The following is a 26,548-nucleotide window of genomic DNA, read 5'->3' on the forward strand; positions in this document are numbered from 1 at the left end:
TCTGTGGTTTGGGACAGGATTTTTATTTTTAATTTTTTCATGGTTTTTCAAGCATTTGTTATTTGGGGCAAAAACAAGTCTGCTGAGGTGAGTTGAGGCGAGTGCATTGCGAGCTCTTTGTCCATTAGCTGCCTTTGTGCATAAGTGCACAGACTTTTTTCTTCTTGATGTGTCTTCTGGAGCTCTGACCACAAGTGAGTATTTTTCTTTTTGTGTGAACTGGCAGCCAAGTTTTTTTTCTATGAGCTTGATCAGTGCCAATGTTTTTTTGGGCTTGTTTTGTGTATGAGTTTGGCTGCTGTTGGGTTTTCTGTTCTTGTGAGTGAAGTCTGGAGGAGGGAGCAGGGAGGGAGGGGAAACTTACCCATGATCCTTAGAGAAGGTGCAACCAGGCAGTTTCTCCAATGCTAAGACATCTTACTGCACTTGGGATAATTCCACTGTCTCTTCTGGGGAAAGTGAGAATGAGGCAACCAACAGCTGCAGGGAAAACCAGAAAAGGTAGGAAAATGATCAAGAAGTTAAGAAAAAGAGCGAAACCACAAAAGAAAATGAGAAGTAGAGGGAAGCCAGGAAAGAGAACCAATTTAACGGGGAACCATGAAATACCCACTTTGAAAAGAAGAGAATCTTACAGCTGAGAGCATTAGCATGGTATGTAGCCAGGGAAACTTCACAGCCGGCAGTCAAGCACAACTTTCAGTTGAAGTATATATTGTGGAGACATCAGTATAGGTAAACAAAATTTTCTTCCTCCTATCGGAGGATTTTTTAAGTTCATGGTTTCAATGATATACTCCTTGAATCACATACATTGCCGACCAGCAAGACCATGTAAAATGCCAGGGAGGGAGAAAGATGATAGGCTCACCAGCCTGATTATAGCCGGAACACACTAATACTTTCATTTCCTGTAGTTTGTGAGCATCTCTGGGATCCTTATTGACTTAACTAGTGAATTTAAATAAATCAGAAACCTATGATGTGAGTAGCAAGTCTCAGGGATGAATTTCACTGAGGTTATAGGTCAAGATAGATGAAACCCTAGCATGGAATTTCCAATGCAAGCCAGCTACTGTTGCGGGGTCCAGTTTTGGAAAACGTACATTCCACTTCACCTGAAATATATTGAGTTTGCATCCCAACACATTTCCTAGTGAGTGGGACGAGCAGCGGCTGAAGTGACCTCCTCATTCTATATCCTCACAACCTTTTGCATGAAGAAAAGTTTTGTGGATTCAATTTTCTTCTTTAATTTAAATATCTGTCAGGTCATCCTTTAAACTCTTCATCTCAAAGAAATTCAACCCAAGTTTAGAAAGAAAGAACTTGCCTTTATGTAGTTTACGACAACCTGCAATAAGCAGAGGAGTTTTGTGGATTTAATATAAGTAGGAATATGGTAGTGGAGAAAATAATGCAACATACCATGGGAACATAGGAACAGGAGGAGACGAGAATCAGAAGCGGTGGGCAAGCCGCTCAGGTAAGTTAAAAAATCTTTCTAATTACTTAATCTGTCGCAGGTAAAGTTCCTTAAGTACCTCAATGAGGTACATTTGGCTCTTTAACTGTCATCCCGCCGGCTTTAATTGCCGGTGGGACTTCCATTTTCAGGTCGCCCGCGCGCACACAAGAGGGTCCCTGGGAAACTTGGAAGTCGGCGGGTTGGAGCCGGTTTCCGAACCCGAACGGGATTTCTGTGATCTTCGGAGCCCCCCCCCCCAACGCACCCACAATTGCCTCCTAAAATCACCCCCTCGGACTCTAAGGGAATCAAGGGATATGGCGATCGGGCAGGAAAGTGGAGTTGATGTCGAAGATCAGCCATGGTCTTATTGAATGGCGGAGTAGGCTCGAGGGGCCGTATGGCCCGCTCCTGCTCTTATTTCTTATGTTCTTACGTTTTCATGTGTAATCTTAAAATCAGAGCTAAGCCAGTTAGGGATGAAATCAGGAAGCAATTTTTCACACAAAGGGTAGCAGAAATCTGGAACTCTCTCCCCCTAAAAGCTGTGGGTGCTGAGTCAATTGAAGTTTTCAAGACTGAGATGGATAGATTTTTGTTAGGTAAGGGTATCAAGAGACGTGGAGTTAAGGTATCGACCAGCCATGATCTATTGGACTGCAGAATAGGTTCGAGGGGCTGAATGGCCTCCTCCTGTTCCTATGTTCCTAAATATATATACTGTTCATTTTCCCAGCAATCAGGAATAAGACTGCTGGCTGATTTTTTTGCTCCTTCTTTTACTTATTGCAGTAGCTCCTGTGCGGAGAAAAGCACAAACCAAGAATTGGCCAATACCACACCTTGGTGATTTTACTGTCTAAGCCTATCTAAGCATCCGTATATATTTCATAAGATTGATTATTCTGGATATCTGCAGTGTAGTTTGTAACTGAGAAGCACTCTTCAGTGTAAGCATGTGCAGAGACTCCAGTCAGATCCAATAGCAGGAATTTGATAAATACATACTATGAAGTCTGAGCTGATGACTGGTATTATGCATGTTAAAGTTTGTCTGTCATCACTTCCCACAAACGTGGTTTAATAATTTGTTGTGTAATTATAAATCTAACACTTCTGGCAGGCAGACAAAAGCAGGACAGATATGACAGGAGTACTCCAGGCAAAAAAAATGTTAAATGGCATCTCCGACCATGTGAAAATGGGACATCTGGGCAGATTTGGCTCATTCACTCAGCCAGAATAAATGATCTTTCACACTGGCTAACCAGCATACCATGTAAACTCACATTGTATGAGTCAGAGCGAAAGCCAGGGTTTAAGGTACCTTCTTCACCCTACACTCCTTGTAGGTTTGAGCCCCAGCAGCAGATACCACCGTATCCAGGCAACTAAAGTGTACAGTTAGTGTCATCCATTTCCAAATGGGTTTCTAAACATTTTAGGCAATCTGTTCCACCATTGGGGAGCAGATGTCAGTTGACTGTGAACTCTGACCTCCATCTGCTGGCTGATTTGGGCCCCACTGATACTGACAACCCATGAAAGACAGCGATGTGTAGGTGAATTGTTGTGAAATGTTGAGAAAAGCTTAATATTTTCCATTTTTAAAGGGAAAATATAATTTTTTGTCCTCTAATGACATTTATGGATCGTTATGCAGATGTGCCACAGATGCAATAGATCTAAACTTCACCCATTAATCAGGAAATATCTGACTGAGCACAAGTGAGACTGGCAGATGCCTGTCACACACGTTCGGGTTGTTGTTGATCTTCTGAATGATAATGGGTATTTTATTTGTAGATTCCAATCAGGTAGAGGTATGGTTCTGATTGCTGATGGGTGTCAAAGAATGCAAGCTTACAGACAAATTCATTATCTCCTATCTGACCCATCAGGGATCATCTCATAAGGAAGACAAGAATTATCTCAAGTTTTAACACCTGTGACATAAAAGGTTCCTATTAGCATAAAGGCACCTTATCGTTAGCTATCCTCAGTTCATTTTCGGTTGGGTGCATATAGTGACACCCATCAATTCCGCTAATTCCCCCGTCAATCATGCCTGGAGACCGCACTGCAGTAAGTGACTGGGATTGATTTTGCACACATGAGTTCTGTTGGTTGTAGTTTATAGACTCTTTTTAAATAGACTGTAAATAGACTTTGTTTGCTTTGCTTTAACGACATGGTCCTTCACAAGCTCCATGGTCTCTACTTGATCCACATTGAGACCAGCTTCTGCAGTCCCTCCCAATCCTGTAACCCGGCAATAAAGTCTGTAGAGAGGTACAGCAGCCTACAACATGCCAATCTTACCAATTGCTGTTGCCGCTATATACATGAGCACAGTTTTATTCCTTGCTGAATAAATAAACTTTGTTTGCTTTGCTGCTTGCTTTGTTTGCTGTAAGGTACACTGTTTGGCTGCAAATTCATAAGTCCCACCCCACTTCCAACTCATTGGCTGACACAGTGGTGTCAATAGGCCGTTTTCAGTTGAGTCTAAAATGATGGCTTGATGCCTTGCAGTGGGTGGAAACGTTGCATCGACCAGATAAAACAAAGTTGTCGATTTTAACTGTTCTCGCCGGGCGGGAATCAGATGGCAGCGGGTCGGCCTCACGTTTTACACCCCGCAAAATTTCCCTCTCTATTGACAATGGTCGGCCAGCTCTCTGTTGTCCATTTCTCACCCGACAGAAACAGTTAAAATAGACACAAATTGTCGGGAAATGTACAAAAGTCTGTTTTCTCCATAAGTCATGCTGATTATTGGACTATGTAACAGATAAATTTTGAAAAAAGACAAATAAACTCTCATGGACTGATTCAATCTTTGTTGTTTTATAAATTTTCATACTATCATTAACTTGCTGCATTCTTCTGCTTCTGTTTATTTATAAATTCTTGTAAATAAATTTGACTGCTAGTTTTAGTCTGACCAATATGATCCGACTGATGTGGTGTTTACTGCTTTTCAGAGTGGACAGGAATGCACAGTGGACAGCCCCCGAGATCTCTAGTGCGAGATATCTTGGTAAATATTGTTCATCCTGTTGCATGCTACTGCCTTCACATCACATGCAAAATTGCAAGTTTCAGATTATAGGAGATTGGATATGCTTAGGGCCACTGCCTCTTTCTCTGAACACTAGTCAAGAGAGTTGGGAGTTAGCCCAAATTGTAACATACTCGTCTAGTATCTAGTCCTCAACACCAATTGGTTTTGATCATTTAATCTTCACATGAAAAGCAAGTTTCAAAGTGAACGTTTTCCACTTTCCTGAGTTCAGCCATTTACTAATTGGAGCAACTGTTACAGCCGCCTTTTGTCAGCAGATAATGATGTCACACTGCTTGCTGCTGCTGGCGAAAATACAGAGGGAAACTATAAATGTCAACATAGGAGGCCATTTTAATTAGGAGATTTCATAAACACAGGTTTTTACCAGTGACTAAACAGAAAAGGAGTTTACTGAGTGTTAATGGCTATCCTGCGTGCTGGTGGAAGAAAAAAAAATAATTTAAAACACACAAAACTCCTACATTTCCATGCAGATTCAGCCAGAAGCAAGCAGTGCTCTTTGCTGCTGGCTGAACTTATGTGGAAATGTAGGAGTACAGTGTGTTTTAAATTATATATTTTTTCTTTCACAGCATGCAGGATAGACATTGTGATCCCTAGATAAAAGGTCGCTAACAATCTCTCCATGGCAATTACTGGCTGCTCACATTAAGTGGAAAACACTGACTACTTTGAAACTCACTTTTAACTGTGTGTTTGAAATTCTAAAAAAAGAATTACCATAGTACCTGGTGTACAGGTCACATCTTTATTAGGTTGTCGTGATCTGCAGTCCTGGATAGAAGGTTTTAACTTATGTACCAACATGATCCATAAATGTTATCACTTGGTCAGTTAATTGTGTCTCCAACTTTTACTGAGGATATGTGAGATCTAACAGTAACTAGCTGTGGAGGAGCTGTCTGTGCATTAAATATAAGTTGCTCCCTTAAATGCATTTTTGATTTTTGATTTCTCATTTTCTCTCCTCCTCTCCTGAAGACACTGACTCATATTGGAATACAGAGCTGGCAATAATGTGTAAGCTTAGACAGTGAGCATTAACAGGCTATTTGACTGTGGGGGAACGTTGTCCAACATCTACATGCTCAAACTTTCCAGCACAGATTTCTCGATAGTGATCAGGAGCTGGAACTTGGTTGAATTTTCCCTCCCTCCCCGGCCTAGGAGCACTGAAGCCAATTGCATGTCTTTACCACTAGTGCAGATGAACTAACTTAGCAAAGAGCAGACTTTGATTTGGGGACCTTTCAGATGTGTGTGGTTAAGTACCACATCAGGTGGTATATTTTGCCCACCATCTCGCAGAGGAATCGAGATGCATTTTTTTAAAATTGAGAAACCTAGATGAAGAGCCAAATCCTATCATGCAGGACATTGCCAAAGTTGAAAGGAGTAGGAAAATAAATGAAATAATTCAAGGGAGTTGAGTTTAGGTGACACTAAACTTGGGTATTAAAACCTGAAGATTATAGAAGGAAAGGGAGATTGAAGTAGGTAAGGAGTTACACAGTTTTGAGATTGTGCATGTGATGGGTCTTCAGTTCAATACACTGAGGATGTAGGTAATAGGAAGACAATAGAATGGCATATTTGGAGCTCTGGAGGAAGAAAAGAGGAGACTTCACTGACCACTGGCAACATTGACCATAATAGTATCACTGAAATAGGAAAAGGTTAGAAAGCTTGTGACAGAGAGATTGGAGGCCAGAGATGGAAGGCATTGTGAAAGAGGAGTGTGAGAACGGTACTAGAAGAGCCTCCCTGAATATGGGAGCGATATTCAAGTCCTTACTTTCTTAAAAAAACAGGTTAATCTGGGTATCTACAACACAGTTTACTGAGCTTATAACTGAGAAGCACTCTTCAGTGTAAGTATGTGCAGTGACTCCAGTCAGATCCAATAGCAGGAATTAGATAAATGTGTGCTATGAAGTCCGAGCTGATGACTGTTTGGTATTATGCATGTTACAATTTGTCTGTCATCGCTTCCCACAAATGTGGTTTAATAATTTGTTACGTAATTATAAATCTAATACTTCTGGCAGGCAGACAAAAGCAGGACAGATATGACAGAGGCACTCCAGGCAAAATTGTAAAAAAAGAAATGGTGTCTCGACAAAATGATTAAAAAGTAATTTAAAATATATACATGAAAGAAAAATAAAACAGCTGATCCTAATCAGTCTGCCCTATACAATGTTCACATTCTCTTATATCCAAGCTTGTCCCACTGTTACCATTACCATTCCCAGGGCACTGCTAACTTCCATTACACGCTCATTCAAATAAAATTGATAATAAAAAAAAGCCTCTGTGTCTATGAAGATGCTGTAAAATGCTGAAAGTGCACCTGTGCATAATGAGAAATACATCAGCTATAATCTAGCGATGTGCTTATTTAAGTCAAAAACATTGCCGTTAAACCTCACAAGTCTGCATTAATAGCACAAGTTTTACTCTTGTGGTCTATAAGATAATTATATCTGTTTTATTAAATTCCAGCCTTGCAACTTACTGCCAATGAATTAATTGTGCTATGTATAATTGACTACAAATGTAATTATTTATAGTTGATTAATCAAAAGTAATTTTTTTACCTAAACAGTCCTACGAGCTCATGTCTTAGCCCAAACATTATGTGGCCATGCTTTTAAGAAGTATTTTTATAAACTCTACTATTTCTATTGAAAACAAAACAGAAATGAAGCAAGGGAGAAAAAAACAGAAAATATAGGCCTGATTTTAACCCCCGGCCTGGCGGGAACGGTGCAGGCAGGGGATTAAGATGACGGGGAATTGGACTTGCTCAAACTTATTTTACTGAGGACCTTTACAGGCACCAAACAACTTTCATCACATCAGTCTGAACTGGAATCAAACCAGACCCTACAGGTAAAAGGACAGTGTTCTGACCTGCTCTCCCATCAAATTCCCTTTATAAAAACATATACCTTTTTATTTTAGCAGGCTGTTAGTGGGAGAATTATACAATTACCAATTCACTAACTCATTTTTTTTTGGGGGGGTGGTGGTAAATCTACAACCACAAGCAAAGTTTTTCTAAAATTGGAAAATTCATGAGTCTTTCTTTGCTGCCCATTAATTTTCTACTACACTTCATCAAGGAGTGACTCGATGTAGGTCTGCAACCACAATTCTCCACTGTGCTTAATAAGCAACAACATTAGAAATGTTGGTGGGGTGGGTGTTGAGGGTGAAGGCAAGATTAGATTGGAAATTACCCATGGCCCCATGCTTGTATCTTATGATGGTTTATTATACAGTAGCATCAATGGAATATGTCTGCAATCCTTCCACTCTGATGAAGAAAATGCATATCAGAGAAAATGTAGAGGCATAATATATTAGCAAGGGGCCATGGGTACTTTCCTACTTAATCTTCCTCCCACCCCACCCCCAGTCAATGAGATATGGCTGGTTTCCACTTGGCAACACCCCACATCAATAATGTTGAGATCAAAGGCTTACAATGGGGGAAGATTTCCTCTGTGCACTACTTGTAGCAAAATTGCAAGTACTTTCTTTACAAATGGTTTCTAATGTTGTTACTCATTGAGCACAGTGGAGATCTGTGGTCACAAACCTACATCGAGTCACTCCTGGATGAAGTGTGGTGAAAAATGCGTAGCAAAGAAAGACTCATTAGTTGTCCAATTTTAGAAAAACACTGGTTGTAGATTCGTCCCAAAAAAATAACGAGTTAGTGAATTGGTAATTGTACAATTCTCCTACTAACTGCCTGCTAAAATAAAAGGTATATATTTTTATAAAGGGAACTGGGTGGGACATCAGGTCAGAACATTGTCGTTTTGCCTGTAGGGTCCGGTTTGATTCCAGCTCAGACTGATGTGATGAAAATTCTTTGGTGCCTGTAAAGGTCCTCAGTAAAAAAAAGTTTAAGCAAGTCCAATTCCTACTGAATGCAATTCCACAGTGCTAAACTATCTATAATTCAGGATTAATCACCATTCAAATTGGCAGCCTCACTCAAAGCATAAAAATGGCTGGCGTGGGAAGTGGAAAAATTCACACTGATGCAGTAGGGTTTGGTGTTCTGAGGTTATAGTTAAAGGAACAGTTTGGAGAAGAATACTGCAGAGGGAGCTTTATTCTACATCTGGTCATATTATACCTGACCTGGCAGGACGTGATGCTGACAGTAGGTGCCAAAAGTGGAAAAGTATTCCATTCTCCAGTACTGACATTCCTTGTCTTGATGACCACAAAAATGCATACAAGACAGTTTAAACCAAATATTTTATATATATATATAATGAAATGAGGGTAAAATAACGTTTTCTTGACTGCAAATGAGTTACCATATGTGCACTTGTGTTGCTAGTGCTTTCGATCGACTTACTTGTCCAGCAGTAATGCATCTCCATTTGGAAGCTTCAAATTGACATCAAAGATTTACCTGTCCAACCCGCTGTGACTATATTAAACATCAGAGGTTTACATATTAATTGGCTGGAAAAACTGGTCTGTCAAAGCCAGTTTCTAGCCTATCAGAGGCCAATTTTCTCATTGTTGCCATCATCTCCAAAATGGATGTTAGGAGCCAGGAGGCAGAGGAAGACAGATGAAGAAAGCATTTTGAACTTTTATGTTTTTAGGAAAAATAAGTTACGCAATAGGTAAAATTATACTAGAGAGATAAAGTAAAAGTGAAGTTAAAATAATAAAAATAGAAGGGAGAGAGATTTTAAAAAAGAGACTAAGGGGAAAAGGAAAGACGTGGGAAGAAGTGGTTTGCTTCCCATGTGAAGCAACATTGTAAATTGTATTCAAAGAGAACATGTTTACAGTGTCATAGTGACCACAGCAATTCTTCCCCAGGATGATCCAGAAATAACATTTTTAAAAGAAATAAATTTTATTCTAATAAATGAGTATTTTAGTATTGTAGGCTTAAATATTACTGTCATAAATATGTGAATTCATGTCTTCGCAGATTTATGTAAAGGCAAGAATTTCATCCTCAAAGTCAATACTGACTCTAAGTAGCATTAATACTGTCGAATTAGAATTAGTTTCAACCACACAGTGTATGAATGGAAAACTTAAAATCTGTCCAGTCCTGGGAGGCCTGGTATTTTCCGGATCTTGCCAGCCGTCTAAGGGTTAAAATTATAGTTAAAGAAATGCAGAATCTGACTCTTTTAAGCTCCTTGTCAGTCTTACTATTATTTACTGAGGGGCAGTGGAGTCGGGAGACTGATTTTTTTATTTGTTCACACCAGCTGATTCATCATGGTGAATCCGACCACAGACCACCAGAAGGAGACAAGACATGGTTTATTTTTTCACGAGCAGTTACTCAGAAAGAAAATACCCCATGGAAATAGAACTCCTCAAACCCCATTCATCTGCCTTTTCATGTTGGATGCTATTGATTGTCGAGGAAGCCGCTGAAACATACTCAAAGCCCTTGAACGAAAGCTTTGTGCTGCACTCCTGTGACTGTGGAACCCTAGCAAGCTACAGTGAATCATATTTCTGTGTCGACACCTGTGCTTCCACTAGTCAAACTCAACTTACAGAATGAAAGCCATTTAAATATCTGTGACTGAGCTGTGTACCAAAAATTTGGGATCTGACATGGACAGATGTTCCAGTGTGGGATTTTAAGGAATAGGACCATATCTCATTATTTTATGCGCATGGAAAGTGTTCTTTTTTAATCAGAGGAAACTGAGTCATCTCCACAAGCATGCTGTTACTGTTTTCAAACTACAAGGCGTGGGGTGGTGTGGGAGGGAGGGGGCTTGACACTTGGTCCTGCTCCCAATCCCCCTCAGTGCTCTGATTTATTTTTTCAGTTTGATTATAATCTCCTTTTGAAATTCATCAGATAGGTCAGTTCCATTCATCAGTTGTAGTAAAAGTCATGGTGTACTATATCAGGGCTGAGATAAAGATTACTTTCGTAACCCTTTGACCTCTAACAGAAACAGTCGCACCTTATTACCAATTCCCTCATAATGCAACTTCTCTTCTCACAAGCACCTCATGCATACTTTTTCCCACTGAACAAAATCATATTTGAATGGGGGTTACATTTCCGATGGATCAATATGCCAGAGCATTAGGACACAGCACTGAAATAGTGCAAGATTTGTGAAAGCAAAGAAAGTGAACATTAGCTTCTGATGATGTTCACATGACGGGAAAAACAAATGATCTTTCCAGGTTTATATCACCCTAGGCTTTATTCCAGAACTTTTTTGAAATGTTTCAAATTCATAGTCTGTTATCTCTGCTCCAAATTCTACCTCCAGGCAAGATTTTGTGAAAGTAAATATGCTATTGCTGAGGTGAAGGGATGTTAAAATAATGTATTTCCACAAACTTAGTGGTTTAAATGAGAACTAACTAAATTCATCACCCAGACTGGCAGATATATTTGAGTATTGTCTTGAGCCAATAATCTAAGTCGCTGTAACCAATTGGCTTCTGGCCTATTCCATTCTTTAAATAATGGATCATACAGATCATATCTAATTGTTATCAATTAAAGTATAATAAATGGGTATTTACCTTCACATTCATTTTTTCCCTCGCTGAAAGAACAAAATGCCTGCATTCAATCATCTCTATTTGCTGGCCACTTAGATCTAACAATTTGAGGGCAACCGAGACAATTAAGAGAACTCCAGGGGAGATTATGTAGGCAACAGAGAGAGGAATTCTTGTGTGGGTGCAATGGAATGAATGTGGTAAATGGAGCAGAGGTGATGTGTGGAATGGAAGACTTTAAAAGCTTGCATCTCTTCAAATATTGTTACATTCCTAACAATTTTTCTCCCCACTTTGTAATGTTCCTTTGTATCACATACCATTCCTTGACCAGGTGAGTGATCAAGCATCCTGTTTCCAAACCCCTGCCTCTGTACAATGCAACTGGTCAGAATCATGTGCATGGGTTGTAAACTTAGTTTAATGTTCTGGAGTTTCATTTGATCACCTCTGAGGGTTGGGGAGAAATTTCAATAGAGTTTTACTTCCATGCAGGTTATTGCCTCTGGTCCATCACCCTGCCTCTCTCAGGAGATTGAGAGGGTTAGGTACAGTACACAATAGAGCAATCTATACCTCGTCAGTAAAGTGAACAGGCCTGATAGAGTGAGTAAATAGAAATAATTCAATAAAGAATAACTTGAAGAGAATTTCTATTGGCTTAAATATATAAATAGATATTTCAGGATTAGAGTATGGAGCAAAGTGTGTGGCATTTGCATGCCATGCAGGATGAATACACATGTATGAACTATGCTAAAGTTGCACTTCTCAAGCAGAAAGTTGTACAGCTTGAGAGTCAGCTGGAAACACTCCGCAACATTCTGAAGGGGAGAAAGTTTTCTGGAGCAGACGTTCCAGAGGGTGGTCACAGGTGAGGGTAGAAAGGGGATCATCTGTGGAGATCAATTTGCCTAATAGGTACATCTGTTTAGGTACTAGTGATGTGAATAAAAAGGGTAACACAGAGAAGGGTAACCATATGCGACCATAAGGCACTGAGGAGCAAGTGGCTACCCATGGGGATAAAGGGGGAAGGGGGGATTGAGGACTGGCACAGGACAAAGACATCATGACATCTGCCAGGAAACCAGAGACAGACCTGCATTATTCGCTGCCTGTGGTCACACACCAGCTGAACACTCGAGGAGTGGAAGCCCCTCCTGCTCACAAATAGTCCCGGGTCTTCATATGGAGCATGCAGGGCAATGTGTGTGCAATTAACAATGCCCTGGACCTTGGGAAGCTTGCAATTCTGATGAAGACCAGAGGCCTTTCCTCTTGTTCAGCTGCATCCATCGGAAAGGCGATATTGCTAATGTCAAATGTTGCAGCCTGGAATTCCCCGGAGACATAGAAATTTAGGGCCACAGTGACCTTAACAGCCATAAGCAGTGATGTACATGACCTGGTGCTGGGCTGCAGCTGGTGCAGGTGAAGTGGAGCTGTCGGACACCCCGTTGCTCACTGAAATTGAGGTAGGATATTCTGTTGTGGAAGATCCATGTGGTGTAAGACCTCCTGTGTCCTCCCCTTCTTTACCCTCTTCTATCAGCTGCTGCCAGTTTCTGCTCTCTCCTTTGCTGTTCCTCCTCATCTTCCAGCCCTAATGGCAGATCAAGCAACACACCCATTTTTCACTAACCTGCACTGAAATAGTGCTGAAGCTCCCAAAAGTTAGGAACATAGGAACAGGAATAGGCCATTCAGCCCCTCAAGCCTGTTCCTCCATTCAATTAGATCATGGCTGATCTGTATCGGAGCTCCATTTACCCACCTTGGTTCCGTAACACTTAATAGCCTTGCCTAACAAAAATCTAGCAATCTCTGTTCTGAAAGTTGGTTTTCCTCAGGTTTTGCAAACAGATATGGCGGCCAACACAGCCAAAAAAGGCCTCCAAGCCCACTAGCAGCCTAAAAAGGGTAACCAGAGACTTACCTAAGTGCAGCTGAGGAAGCCTTTAAATGTCGCTGATTCAGCCTGCCTGCTGACTGTTAGGGCTAAGAATTACTCAGCACATTTAGGAATCCGCGAATCCAGCAGTTGCACATTTCAATTTGGGAAAAGGATCCTTCAGTATGTCTTATTTTAATATTTAATGAGGCCCCCCATTTGGGTCAAGTGACTTTTAGTCATCCCTGGCAGCTGGCACACTTCCAGGGGAGATCAAGCATGGGAGATCATGACCTAAAGTTCAACCTCTCAAAGTTGATTTTATGCCCCAAAAACCGCATGCAACATTGTTGAATTTCTCCCCCAATATGTTTTAGAACCGACAAGAGAACTAGATTTAGTGATGAGTAAAGAACCAGAATCTGACGGTAAGGGAACATAGTGAGAATAGTGATCATAATATGATTGAATTTGATATTAGGTTTGAAAGGGAGAAGAGAGAGAGTAACAAAGCAGGGTTTTAAATTTAAGTAAGACAAACTTTAAAGGGATGAACAATTAATTGACCATGGTAAACTGGGCTGAGCTGTTAATGGGTAAACTTATAAGCAAACAATGGGAAGTACTTAAAGAAGTACTTGATGCAATGCAAAAACCAGTACATACCCATTAAAAATAAAATAAAGTAAAATAAAATACACCTCACCATATCCACTACCTGGTCAGAGGGTGGGAACGGGAATTTGGCGGCAGGAGACCAGAGCCAGGGATCCATGCGAACAGTCCCCGGAAGTCAGTGGGAGGAAGGGTCTGGGATTGACACGGGGGAGGGGGGCAGCTTCCACCACGCTCGGGATGGCCGGGGATTGGGAGGCCCAAGGACTTCTTGCAAGGCCTTGTGGGGGGGATAGGGTGGGAGCACGCCTGCTCCTCTTGGCTCACGAGGAGTTCTGACAGAAGTAATTTTTTACAACTTACCTTGGCCTTTTCTGGCCAGTCGGTATCTCTCACCGTGGTTCTGCTGCCGGGGTGCAGACAACGAGGGATTCCCTCTGACTTTTAGTTACGATTACATCATTGGGCCATGACATTGAACGTAAAGTAGGCCCATGCCTGCCTGTAGCAGGAGCCTCAGCTGACTTAAAGATCGTTAAAGGTAAGATGGCGCCGGGCAGCAATGGAGTGGCCTCAGGCTGGTAAAATGACTCGGCCTAATTTGAACCCCTCCCAGGCTCCATACTCCATACTCCCTCGACGTGGGGGGTTAAAATTGAGGCCACAATGGCACATAGCATTGCTTATATACAGAGAGATTTTTCATTAAAATGATGTATGTTTGCAATGGGTAGCAAAAACTGTATTTTTTTAAGTTCCCCACCAATTTATGTTGGCAAACGAGAGATTTTGCTGCTCTCTGCTTTGGCAGCCATGTTACTGTCTGCTCCACTAAAAATTCCAACATTGGGTGCAGCTTGAAAGATAAGTGCTTGAATGTCCTTAATATTTGTTGCACAAGAAAGCAAAGTCCTCCTGGACTCCTGCCGTTCCAGAATAGGAGGCTGCGAGGTCCTTTTTTGTTAAATTTCCATGGGGATATTGGCTGTTGCACTGGCACCAAGAGCATTTATGTCTTTTCACCAAGGCAAAACTTCCGCTGATTTCAGCTAGATGAATTAATGATTAATTTAGCAAACTGACTTTTACTTCCATACTTCTATGTGGGTTTATGGAATAGTATAATTTCTTTTGTGTTGTCCCAGACAACCTTGAAGATTTATAGTAACTAATACAGAGTATAACAAAGGTTAAAATGCCCTGCCTTAATGCAATGCTTTAATTAGCTATTATGTTATAAATTATATGTATTACATACTAATGGAAACTACTGGAAACAGTTATTAGGGAGCTGGCATTTGGTGAATGCTCATACCAGTAACTCTATAATTTGTGACCTGTGTCATTTAATTCTGGTAAAGTTTCAATTCACTTAGTTCCACTTAGCTTATTACATTCTTTTTCTCCCCTTTAATCAAGGAAGTTAACAACGATAACGATATTACATTTATATAGTGCCTTTAACTCAGTAAACGTTTCACGGAGATGGAATGGCAGCAACAGAAGAATTAGGAGAAATGACTGTAGACATGCTGGCAAACGAAGGGAATTCCCGGGAGTAGAGCAGAGTCAGCTGAATCGCCAGTGGTGGAGTGGAGAGAGGGGAATTACACAGGAGGACAGAGTGGGAGGATCAAAAGGCACAGCCTGGGACGTGGACCTGGAGGAGATTGTAAAAGTAAGGTGGGATGATGCCATTGGGGGGATTTGTATATTAAGATGAAGATTTTGATTTCAATGTATTGGGAGACGGGGAGCCAATGGAGATTCCCAAGAATAGGGGTAAAGGGCAAACATTAGTGCAGGACAGGATGCAAGCGACAAAGTTTTGGAAAAGTTGAAGTTTACATAAGATGGAGATCAGGAGGCCAGTGAGGAGAGCTTTGGAGAAGTTGAATCTGGACATAACAAAAGCATGGATAATGGTTTCAACTGCAGTGGGAGTGAGGTAAGATCAGAAGAAGGTAATATTATAAAGGTAGAGGAAGTGGTTGTGATGCATGGAATATGTGATAGCCAGGAACTGCCTCTACAGAGAGCGACAGAACATGAAAGAGAGGCTCACCTTAGCATCCCTTGAGTACCTCCGCAGAGTTAGTGACACACTAATACTGGCAGAGACCTAGGGGATGAAATTCAACTTTGCAGAGCACAAAATGGGCAGCAGTTAATCAGTCGCCAGTTATACACAGTACCTAATTTTCCTTTCTATTGAGCTCAATAAGAAGAACCTTGGCTTTTATCCCTGCCTCCTCTCAAAGGCTGTGCAGCGCCTGTTTTTCAGGTGCTAAATGGCCTCCTAAGCCTCCAATATGGCGGGCAGGAAATTGCCCACCCATCCAGCCACCGATCGCTCCCGCCAGCCACCACTACCTCCCAACCTGATCGCCCAATCCCCTTCCCACCCACTTGCCACCCTTCTGATTTGGTCGCCCTCCTTCCGACTCCATCACCCATCCTTTCGACCCTGTCAACCAGTTCCTCATTTACCTGAGGTCTGTTGTTAGTGACACAGCGGCCCGATCTTAGTTCGCCAGTTGCCTCTTACTCTCTGCAGCTTGCTAACTCAATGGAAATGAAGCCCGAGGCCCAAAATTGGGCGTGCTTGAATTTCTAAGCCCTCGAATCCAATCTCATACGCTATGTTCAGCACAATTATCAAACGTGGGTCAGATTTAATTCTCCTTTCAAATGCCTAGTGCTGTTGTAAGTTTGTAACACTTACACATTAATCACATTTTATATTGGTGCTGACCATTAATAAAATTGTGCAATTTGACATTTTATAATACATATATCTATCCATATCTAGTGATTGCAGAGTATTTGAAAATATTTAACTGACTATTCAATAATGCAGCTGTGAGACGCCTGTTGATTTATATTGTACCTTTTCTTTATAATGGAAATAGCTATCCAACAAAGTGCAGCATGAATGATTATTAGCTGTGCAAACCAAGCATTCACTGTGACAGATATCTTTATGAAACAATGATTACAATGTTAGCAAATTAAACAGGGCAATAAATTAAAAGTAAACATAAATAAATACAATAAAAATATCAAAGAAAAGAGAAAAATTGATAACAACTATTATTTACAGGAGTTTAGTGGAATAAGAAAATGGTAAGCATGGAGATGAAAAGGGACTTTCAATGTACATATTTTCACCACAGCTCAGGGGGCAAGCATTTAATGCTACAGAGCCATTTGGCAGAACAATTTACAATTATTAATGAGGGTTGCTTTCAAACCATCCCAATTGCAATCTGTTATCACTGAAGTGGTACAAAATGAATGAAGGTATGCCAAGGAGATTAGCTGGCACCACAGCCAGACTGGCTGCACCCACTGTTAAGGCACCAACTATATATGTAAGGTCTGGCGCACCTCCTTGCCAATTACCAAGGAAAACTGCCTTTGGGTTGGCACCAAGCCAATTGCACAGCTGTGCCATCATCTACGCCAACACCTGATGCCAAGATGCTCTCGAGGGACAGTACTGCCAGTGGCACCACCACACTCAATGTTTCTGTCTCCATCTCCTTTTAGGCTAGCATTGGGATCATCTGCATTATCAACCAATTATGCAGCCCACATATGTATTAAAGTAGTGACCGATGCATCCGTCAGCTAGAAAGATCTCCTTTCCTACTGAACAGCAACAGGAGCAAGACATGGCTTTCCACTTTCATGTGCTGCATTTCCCAGGAGATCATAAATGGCATCCATGTGGCTATTTGTGCAGCAGATTCTTTCTCCTCCTCACCTGTGCACTGTGACTCATTCAGTGCTACCCCTTCAAGTTCATTCTCTGTAATGTATGTGGGTGTTCTGGTGCTTACAAATGATGCAGAGAGGGTGCTTTGTGGTGCTGACATATCGGCACCTGTTTTTTAGCACGGTGGGGGGGCCTCCATTATAAAAAGAACAGGGGGATATGTTAGAATGCTGGCTGCATGGCAATATACTGTGTGACATTGTGTTGTGCTTTGGTGTATGTCTGGAAGACTGAGTGAGCAAGTAAGTGAGTAAATGAAGACAAAGAACTTAAGAAAGATAATACTAGTACTAGCCAGCATCTTAAGTTGAGGGATGCCTCCGACTTCACCTTCTCTCACTCTCCTCTATACTCTGTCTGAAGGATTTGTAAAGTACCCTCTCAAAGGCACTCAGGAGCAATTAATTTTAGGAGCATCCTTCAGGTCTGGCCTGTCCCAGCTGTTATATGTCACTTTGACCTGCAAGCAGAAAGGTAGTTTTGAGATATTATGAGTGTCATCAGCAGATAAAGTGACACCCAAGTGTCCATGCTACAGCCCATCATATGTATAAGTCCATGAGCACGCATGATGTAGATAGGTTTTGTTCTAAGGATTGGTTTTGTGAAGCCCTTTTACAATGTCAATGTGCCAAGAGTTTCAGTGATAATTTGCAGCTAGAATTGATATCCTGCTGCAATATGGACATGAGTGGTATGCATTCAAATGGCTATAAAGTATATGGGGCTACTGTCAATGTATAACAAAATGTATGGAAACACCTTGTGTCATGCATACGTTGCCCATCTACTTGATTTAAAGTACTGGTGGGTAACTTTACCTTGGTTAATTTCTTTTCAGTTCCAAAGTTTACACCATTGTCTGCCAGGCACACTGTACCACTCTTCTCTAAGGAGGGTGCCCTAGAGTATCAAAGAAGGCTACCGTGCCGTCCTCATTTCTTATAGCATCAGTAAATCTAGTTGCTCCATCTGGTTGGTGCTCCATTATAAGTCTGCAAACTCCAAATAAGTTACTAAACCTTCTTCTAAAGGTTTCCATTTAAAAATTGACTGCTACCCCTTTAAATGGCTGCAATTGGATTGGATATCCCCCCCTTGAATCTGCAGCCTTCTTTAACCGGTGAATTATATATCAGGAGATTGCAGGAATATATAATTAGGCTCAACCCCCCCCCCCCCCCCCCCCCGAAAGATTCACTGGGATTGGGAATGGATTGCTTGGGCAGGCACAAAGTCTACACCACAATGATCCACCACAATTTGCAAATATTATGGAAAATGGGGCCTTTAGTAATTATATCATTTATGGTCCCAGGCCTACAACTCACATAACCTACAATGCCTGTCATTACTCAACCCAACATACTTAACAGTTCATCCTATATATACCATCTGTAAATCTCATGTATCCTCACTATACCACAGTATGAATACTGAAATATCCAAGATCCAATTATGCGTGTAATAAAATTGGACTTTTTCATAAGTTGATGTTCAAAAGGGAATTGGATATATACATGAAAATAAAAAAATTGTAGGGCTATGGGGAAGAGCAGGGGGTTGGGACTAAATCGATAGCTCTTTCAAAGAGCCGGCACAGGCACGGTGGGCCGAATGGCCTCCTTTTGTGCTGTGTGATTCTATGTTCAGTTGACACATAACGTATCAGGTCCAACTTAACCCATGCCATTGTGTGCAGGCAAAATTGAACCGAAATCACTGCTTTTTAAAGATCATTGTGTCTACCTTTATTCCTTTCCAGATTATCATTTCAGCAATAAATGTTCTAACTTGTTGATTCTCAATTTCTCAGCCAAAAGCTGACCAATGAATGATGGCATTGCCTCCACAAGTAGACTCCATCTGTTGGATAAATGTGCAATGACATACTTCCAAAGTGCATCCTTTTACAATTTAACGGAGCACCGAACAGATAGAACAACTAGATTTACTGATGCTATAAGAAATGAGGACGGCACGGTTGCCTTGTTTGATACTCGATGGCACCCTCCTTACAGGCGAGTCGTACAGGCTTCCTTTGCAGTTAAACAAATCCAGAAGTAGAATCTATGAAGGATCTGTGTCTATGATTCTCATGTTTAAACAGAATTTGGCACAAGTAATTATCAATGGATATTCCCTTCCTGAAGTAATCAAATCCCATGCAATGGTGCACACATCATATTATTCACAAAGGTCCAATACCGTTGTTTTTTCTTTCTCTAAGGAGAATTAAAAATCATCAATAATCTTGACAGCTTCCTGTAGTGTTTCAGTTATAGCCAATTCCAGATGAAGCATACGTTCAGTGTCATGAAAATATTATCCAGCGAATCCAACCTCAGAACTTTGTTTGAATTTCACTGGCTTCTTCAGTTCCTGTCTAGTTAATAACGCTATAACGACTGCCCTACCCCCACACCCCCACTCCCCCTGCCACCTACAGCAAAATAAAATGAAGATTATTTTAGTAAAGAGTTACATTTTGGCAGAAAACTTTTAGAACAGGTAACTGATGCTTACTTTATTGTCACCTTTAACTTTTGCCACATCAGTTAAACATACAAGTCATGACATCACATCCACCCCGCAGGATATTAGCTTTATTTGTGTGAGATACACATTGTTTTTGCTGAGCAGTTGATTTTTCCAAACTACTCTTTAAGAAATTATAAAGTTACTTGCTGACAAGGACAAAGGACATAGTTGGGTATGTTCGAGATTTGTTGGATAACCTTTCAGAATACGTAACTGTTGTACCCAACTCAGAAATATCCCAGCATGCACCTTTGTGATAGGCAACAGTTGTTCCAGATGCAGAGTGCAATGTGAATGTGGCATGAAGTGATCATAAACCATTGTGATTTATTTCCATTTGTTCATGTGCTCTATCTGATTTATCATTGCAGTTGACTCCTGTTTATTGAATCACCTAGTGGAAATGAAGCAATCTCATCTATCAGATCATTCAATTAAAGCAAAAACCATTCCTGTTACTTTAAAATACAGTATTCCTCTCTAATTCTCCTTTTAGGAGTCAATAAAAGTTCCATGATGGACAATGTCTTAAAGAGATGGGCCTATAAAATTCGACTGCGCAGCACCAGTTTATTGGGCTACCAATTGTTCCCTCCTAGTCCAAGGCCCGATCTCTCTCCCCCACCTCAGTTGCCACCCCCCTCCGCCCCACCTTGCTGGCATTGCAGCAGCCTGATCTTCAATGACATCTCATCGGTCAAGCTCACCCGATTCATGGAAATGAGGCCTTAGGCCCGAGACCCTCGGTCCTCACATTCAAACACAGGGATCATGCCCTGTGCAACCCCCCGCACCCTGAAATGAGTGCGCCTGAACTTCTAGACCAAGGTGCCTGGTCTACGTTTATTCATCATGGAGCAATAAACAACATGAATTACATCAATGGCCGTGGTATTGTACGTCAAAGGATCTTAAGATCAGTGGTTGCAGAACACAGAGAGGAAATTAGGCTTGAACAAATATCACTAGTAAAAGAATCTTCTCATGAATGATATCCCAATTAATTTATTGTACTTGTATTGCAATAAACAGTAGTTAATGGACAACTGGTTAACAGAATATTCACTTGTAGTGAATGGTAGACTTACACTCATTAATTCCTTATATTATGATAAAAAAACCTGCTGGATTAGCAAGCAGTTTAAACTGGATTCATTGCCTTATATACATAATTCTTCATCCATGTTTATTTTTATTCTTCACTTCCTTTTTTTCTTTGGAGGGGCCAAACCACATGCAGTTTACTATCCAAGGAGTCAGGTAGATAACCTACATCTTGAAAATACAATTTTAAAAATAGCATAATTGAAGCTAAAGTGTTAAATAATACAGGACATACTATGCCCTTAATTATTTGCAAACTTAATGTTAATGTTCTTGGCTTACTAAAAACAATTGGACAAAAGGGACATTTTCTTTCCATAGAATTGCTGCTATTTAGAACCTTCTTTCACTCTATTACTCATTACCAAAAGAGTGATTTTGGATAAATAGCTTGCCCCATGGCATCTGTGCCAATGAAGTCCTTTGATGTGCAGCATTCACAAGAACAAATTACAATTGACACTAATAAAGTGGCCAAAGAAAATGTTCTTTTTTATTGTTGCCAAGGAGCATTCAGTGCTCAAAGAGCATAATGATCATGGGAGAGTGTTTGGCAAATAACTTCTCTCATTTTTACAAACACACAGCATGATGATGTAAATCATGTTGAAACACATTTATTTGCTCATGAAGCTACTATAATGAGCATGGCAGGAAATTCTTCTGGTTCTTCTTCCTTCCCAAGAATAAACAGGTCTGTCCAACTCTTGTTAAAATGGGGCTCCTTTAAGAAAATGTTTTGTTACCACTGGACTATTGATCGCCTCGTGTGCATTCGATTGGAACAAGGACAATCCTATTACCATTTGTCCACCTCCACTACTTAGGTGCATTGGGCCACTGTACTCTTCCAGCCAGTTCAACCTTTACAGACTTCTATTCCATCCTCCAAGTTCGTGTTGCACTCATCAAGATCTTAATCAACTATTTGTTTCCATATGGTTTTCCATTACAGACCAAAGTAAATGTCTGTTTTTGGAAATTTACTATTCTTCATTCACAGTATGCCTTCTGCTATCTCTATCTTTTGTCACGTGGTAATGTTGCTTCCTTTTATAATTCTTTAACCTAATCTTGTTTGGAACAGTCATTTGATTTGATTTTTCAGAATTTTCTCACACGACCAAGAAGGAAACTATTTGGGGGCATATACTGCTCTTTTCTGAATATTTTATGGTAAATAGTGAATGCAAATCAAAATGGTGGATATGCAATGCGAAATCAGAAAAGGGAAAGCAAGCCAACTAATCATGATCTGCTTTAATAATGCTGTATTCATGAGGTTTTCAATCATCTAAGTTGCTATTTTGCTGGTATAAATGCTAAATATATCATCCACCCAGCTCTGCATGTGCAAAGATTTGTAAAAAGTCAAAAAGGTTGTTTCATTGATGCGTCACCAAGGTACTGATTCACGTCATTTTAGAAAAAAACATACTAAACTTCTCAGGGCAGAGGAATAGCCCATAGACTTGAACCAGATCTGAAGAGTTTGGCAGGAGTTCACTGGCCAGGTCAGCTCAGGATCATCCATAAGAATGACTGGGGTGGAGGTCTAGAAGAGATTCTATGACTTCAAGAGTACACATAGGAAAGGTAAAAGTATCACCATGTGTCAGTATGGAACTGAAGGACATATGTAAGGAATTATTTTCAGTGGGCTTTGTTAAAGTTCTGCATGAAATAAATGCGATCCACACAGAGTTAAATTAATTAATGTAATAACAGTTGGCATACCAGATTCAATTGTTCATTCACACAACTCTTTTGTTTAAAGGAGCTTACAATATATGGTAGGAAAAGAACAATGGTGGACTATCCAGGAGAAGCCTTTGAGAGAACCGTGTTAATCATGTATTCCATGCAACGTACCATCAGTTCCGCCAATGTATTTATAAAAGAAAAAACAATACACAAGATATGCTTAGATACTAAATGATATCCCATGTGTTCTTTCACACTGCTGTTATGTTTGTTTTGAGTCACCAAATCCAAGAAACAAAGATGAACAGCTACAACTCTTGGACAATGCTTAAAGACAACCATCAAGGAAGGAACTTAAAAGCCTTGCAGAGGGCTCATTATTCTATGCTTAGGCAAATCATTTTGATTTAGCATACTAATAGCCAATGTTGTTATTCAGAAAATAGCAATTTATGGTGATGTATTAGCACAACATAATGGACAACCAATAGAAAGAAAGAACTTGCATTTATATAGTGCCTTTTATGACCCCAGGACATCCAAAAACACTTTACAGCTAATCAAGTACTTTTGAAATGTTAGCCACTGTTGTAATGTAGGGAAATGGGGCAGACAATTTGCGCACAGCTAGGTCCTACAAACAGCAATGAGATAAATGACCAGGTAATCTGACAGGCCCATGTTTGGGAATAATGTCGCTCATGGATCAAATGCCTGACGATTTTCGCTGCCAAGGCTCTCACATAATGACCATTTGGGTGGGGCATCAAAAGATGACTGGCTCCCAATGAGCCATACTTCTGCAAAGAATCAACAACTGTAGGAGAGGAAGGCAGGGAAGAGAATTGCTGGAGAAAAATCAGTGAAAGAGAATTTTTTTAAATCACCCATTGTTCGGGGCTACGTGATACAGGGGATTAGCACACTGCCCTTTTACATTAAGTTCAAATCCAACCCAGGTGCAAGTCTCCTCCTCTGTTTGCTGTAAGGGCTTGGGTAGTCTCAACTCAGTTTGTGGTTGTGGTCCCACAGCACAAAATGTCCATAATTCAGCACAATTTGGCATTCAAATCGCTGTCTCATGTCAAAGGATTGCTGGTATGGGAAGTGGAAAAATTCACACTGGTGCAGAAGAGGTGCTTTTCTGAGATTAGGTCTACGGCACATTGTTGGAACTGCTGTATATATTGGTTAGTACAAAGCCATTTGAATTTCTTTTTGACTTTAGGAAGTATGCTAAGTTGACAGAAATTTCTATACAATGTTGCGGTTGTGTAAAGGGCAGCAAGTGTCATTTAAAGCACTGTATTCTGAACTGAGAGGAAAACTTAGGTGCTTAAAGATAATGGGGTAGAAATTTGTATGCATTGCTTAAAATGGGTGCAAAGCATACCAATTTAGCGGTGGGATGGACCCTGCGCCCAACTGGCGCAGGCTTTGTGTTCCTCCGCTAAATTCATGGGGCCCATTTATTTGGCGTCCCAGACACCTAAAACAGGCGTTAGGCTTCTTGAATATGTTAATGAAGGGCCTAAAGACTGTTGTAGGACCCCTTTTCAAAATACTTTCCTGTTGAGCGGGGCAGGCATTGGACCGGCCACACTCAGGATTCTTCAGTGGCACCCCGCGGCTGATAATGAAAGGAGCACTCCACCAAAGCTCTTACACATTCTGTTATCAATGCAATTGTAAACAATTTTACAACACCAAGTTATAGTCCAACAAATTTATTTTAAATTCCACATGCGAAGGATTCGAAAATTTCATTTCCACACCACCTGAGGAAGGAGGAAGCCTCCGAAAGCTTGTGGAATTTAAAATAAATTTGTTGGACTATAACTTGGTGTTGTAAAATTGTTTACAATTGTCAACCCCAGTCCATCACCGGCATCTCCACATCATGTTATCAATGCAGACAGGAAATAAGGAGGGGATGTGATGAGGGCACACTTTGTTGAGGGATTCCTGTTTATATATGTGTGTGATGTCATTGCAAATGTCAGGTTTTCACTCTGTTCATATTATGTTTTTATTAATATCTCTATTGCTATTACAAAAACATTTTTGCCTAGAAATTCCTACCAATTAGGAAGTTTTTGCTTTTGGGAACTGCGCAGATGAGAGCTGGGGGAAAATAACATTTTGGCTGGCAGGAATTTCTGAACTAAAATGTTTCTGTACTATCAATATGACTATCAACAAAAATTTCACAGGTATAGAGTGAAAAGTTGATACAATTACATCACAGACGCATAGTTATGCAAGTGTCCCTCAGCAAAATGTATATTCCCCACTCCCTTCCCATTTCTTGCTTTCATCAATGACCTGGTGGATATCATCCCAACTGACATTGTTTTCTTTGCCGATGACACCACTCTCTACAGCATGATTAATACCCCATCCTGAAAGATAACCAGCAACCAAAACACTGTAGCAGATATAAACAGAATTAGATAGTGGGCAGACAAATGACGTGTTATCTTTAGGACTGAGAAGGTCATGTCAATAGCTGTTGAGAAGGATTGACCATGACATTGGCCACCTGCCTCTGCTCTTTAACAGTTCCAAACGTTCAGCTCTTTGGCTTGGTAAAAATATCTGACCCATGCTGGAAGAAAAAAATGGTGAAGTTAGATCTAAAGTTAAATCTAATCTCATCATCAACAAGAACTTCAGTATTTTACAGAACCTATATCTGGTCACTGGTGCGATACTGTAACCCTATCTGGCAGGTTTAAACAATAACCCATCTCTTGATCTTGTACTCGGCACAAAGTTATACAGAACAATGAACTGGATGATGGCCCACTCCTTGCCACAGTCCATTATCAATAACACTGAAGCTTCCTCTCTTTTGCCACACTAATATGTGTTAACCATACACCTGATACTGTATGATTGTGAATTTCCCACTTCTCAAACCAACCATCCTTGTGACTTCTTGGATTGAAATTGACCAATGCCATGCAGTACTCCCGAACTGAAAGGTTGGATGGAACATTACAAATACTGTTCTTGAGACAGCCCACTTAAGGTGTCCGGGGAATTTTATTTTTAATATTACTACAGTCAATACTTGTGTTACTGGGCTGTGAAGTGATCGTTAGGCCCTCTGAATAGTGTGGTATGTGTTCTTACCTCTCTTATTGGATGAGTGTTACTTTGATTACCATTACATTTTGATAGTTGCAGAAAAATATTATTTTATATTTATTGTGATTTCAAATTTTGCTCTTTTCCATTAATTGTTATAGAATCAGAGGGCGCTGAATTGGGCTGTGTAGCGCCTGTTGTTTCGACGCTACACAGACTCTCTGACATCCAAGATGGCGTCTTGGATGCGCATGCACATTTCCAGCATGATGTGCGCTGGACGCCATCTTGGTATAGGAGTTAGCGCATGCGCAAATACCGAACTCCGGAAGCACGTAAAGTAGGGAGAAAATGCGTGCAATCGGTGTGCAACACTGATTTAAAGTGATAGACACCATTTTGGACTTTAACGCTTAACTCAATGTACAGTCTTAACCCCGACCATTTGAAAGTGTTTCACAGTGCCTGGAAGACCCCCCACCAGTGCTATGTAAAGGTGCCATGCAGGATTTGCAGGTTAGTTGCTGGATTATTGTTTCTGGCTGCTGGTGGAGTAGGAAGTGTTTTTTGAAGCTCGCCATTCTTACTGAGAGCTCATAGAGTACATTTGAGAGTGGTTTGGCAGGTACTACCTTACGGTTCGGAAAGTTACAACCGTGGTTGAACAACATTCCTGGCAACCATGGGCGGTCTGCTAGGGCTGCCACTGGGCAT

At 40.7% G+C, this 26,548-nt stretch overlaps 1 long non-coding RNA gene across 1 annotated transcript; it reads left to right on the plus strand.

Moving 5' to 3' along the window:
• Positions 1-408: 408 nt before the first annotated feature.
• LOC137324182 (uncharacterized) lies at positions 409-11,110 on the plus strand. The gene is made up of 3 exons (XR_010963539.1): positions 409-501; positions 4,456-4,511; positions 9,827-11,110. It is a non-coding gene; the product is annotated as an uncharacterized lncRNA (long non-coding RNA).
• The last annotated feature ends 15,438 nt before the right edge of the window (positions 11,111-26,548 follow it).

The sequence above is a fragment of the Heptranchias perlo genome, chromosome 8 (genome assembly GCF_035084215.1).
Source record: "Heptranchias perlo isolate sHepPer1 chromosome 8, sHepPer1.hap1, whole genome shotgun sequence".
NCBI lineage: Eukaryota > Metazoa > Chordata > Chondrichthyes > Hexanchiformes > Hexanchidae > Heptranchias > Heptranchias perlo.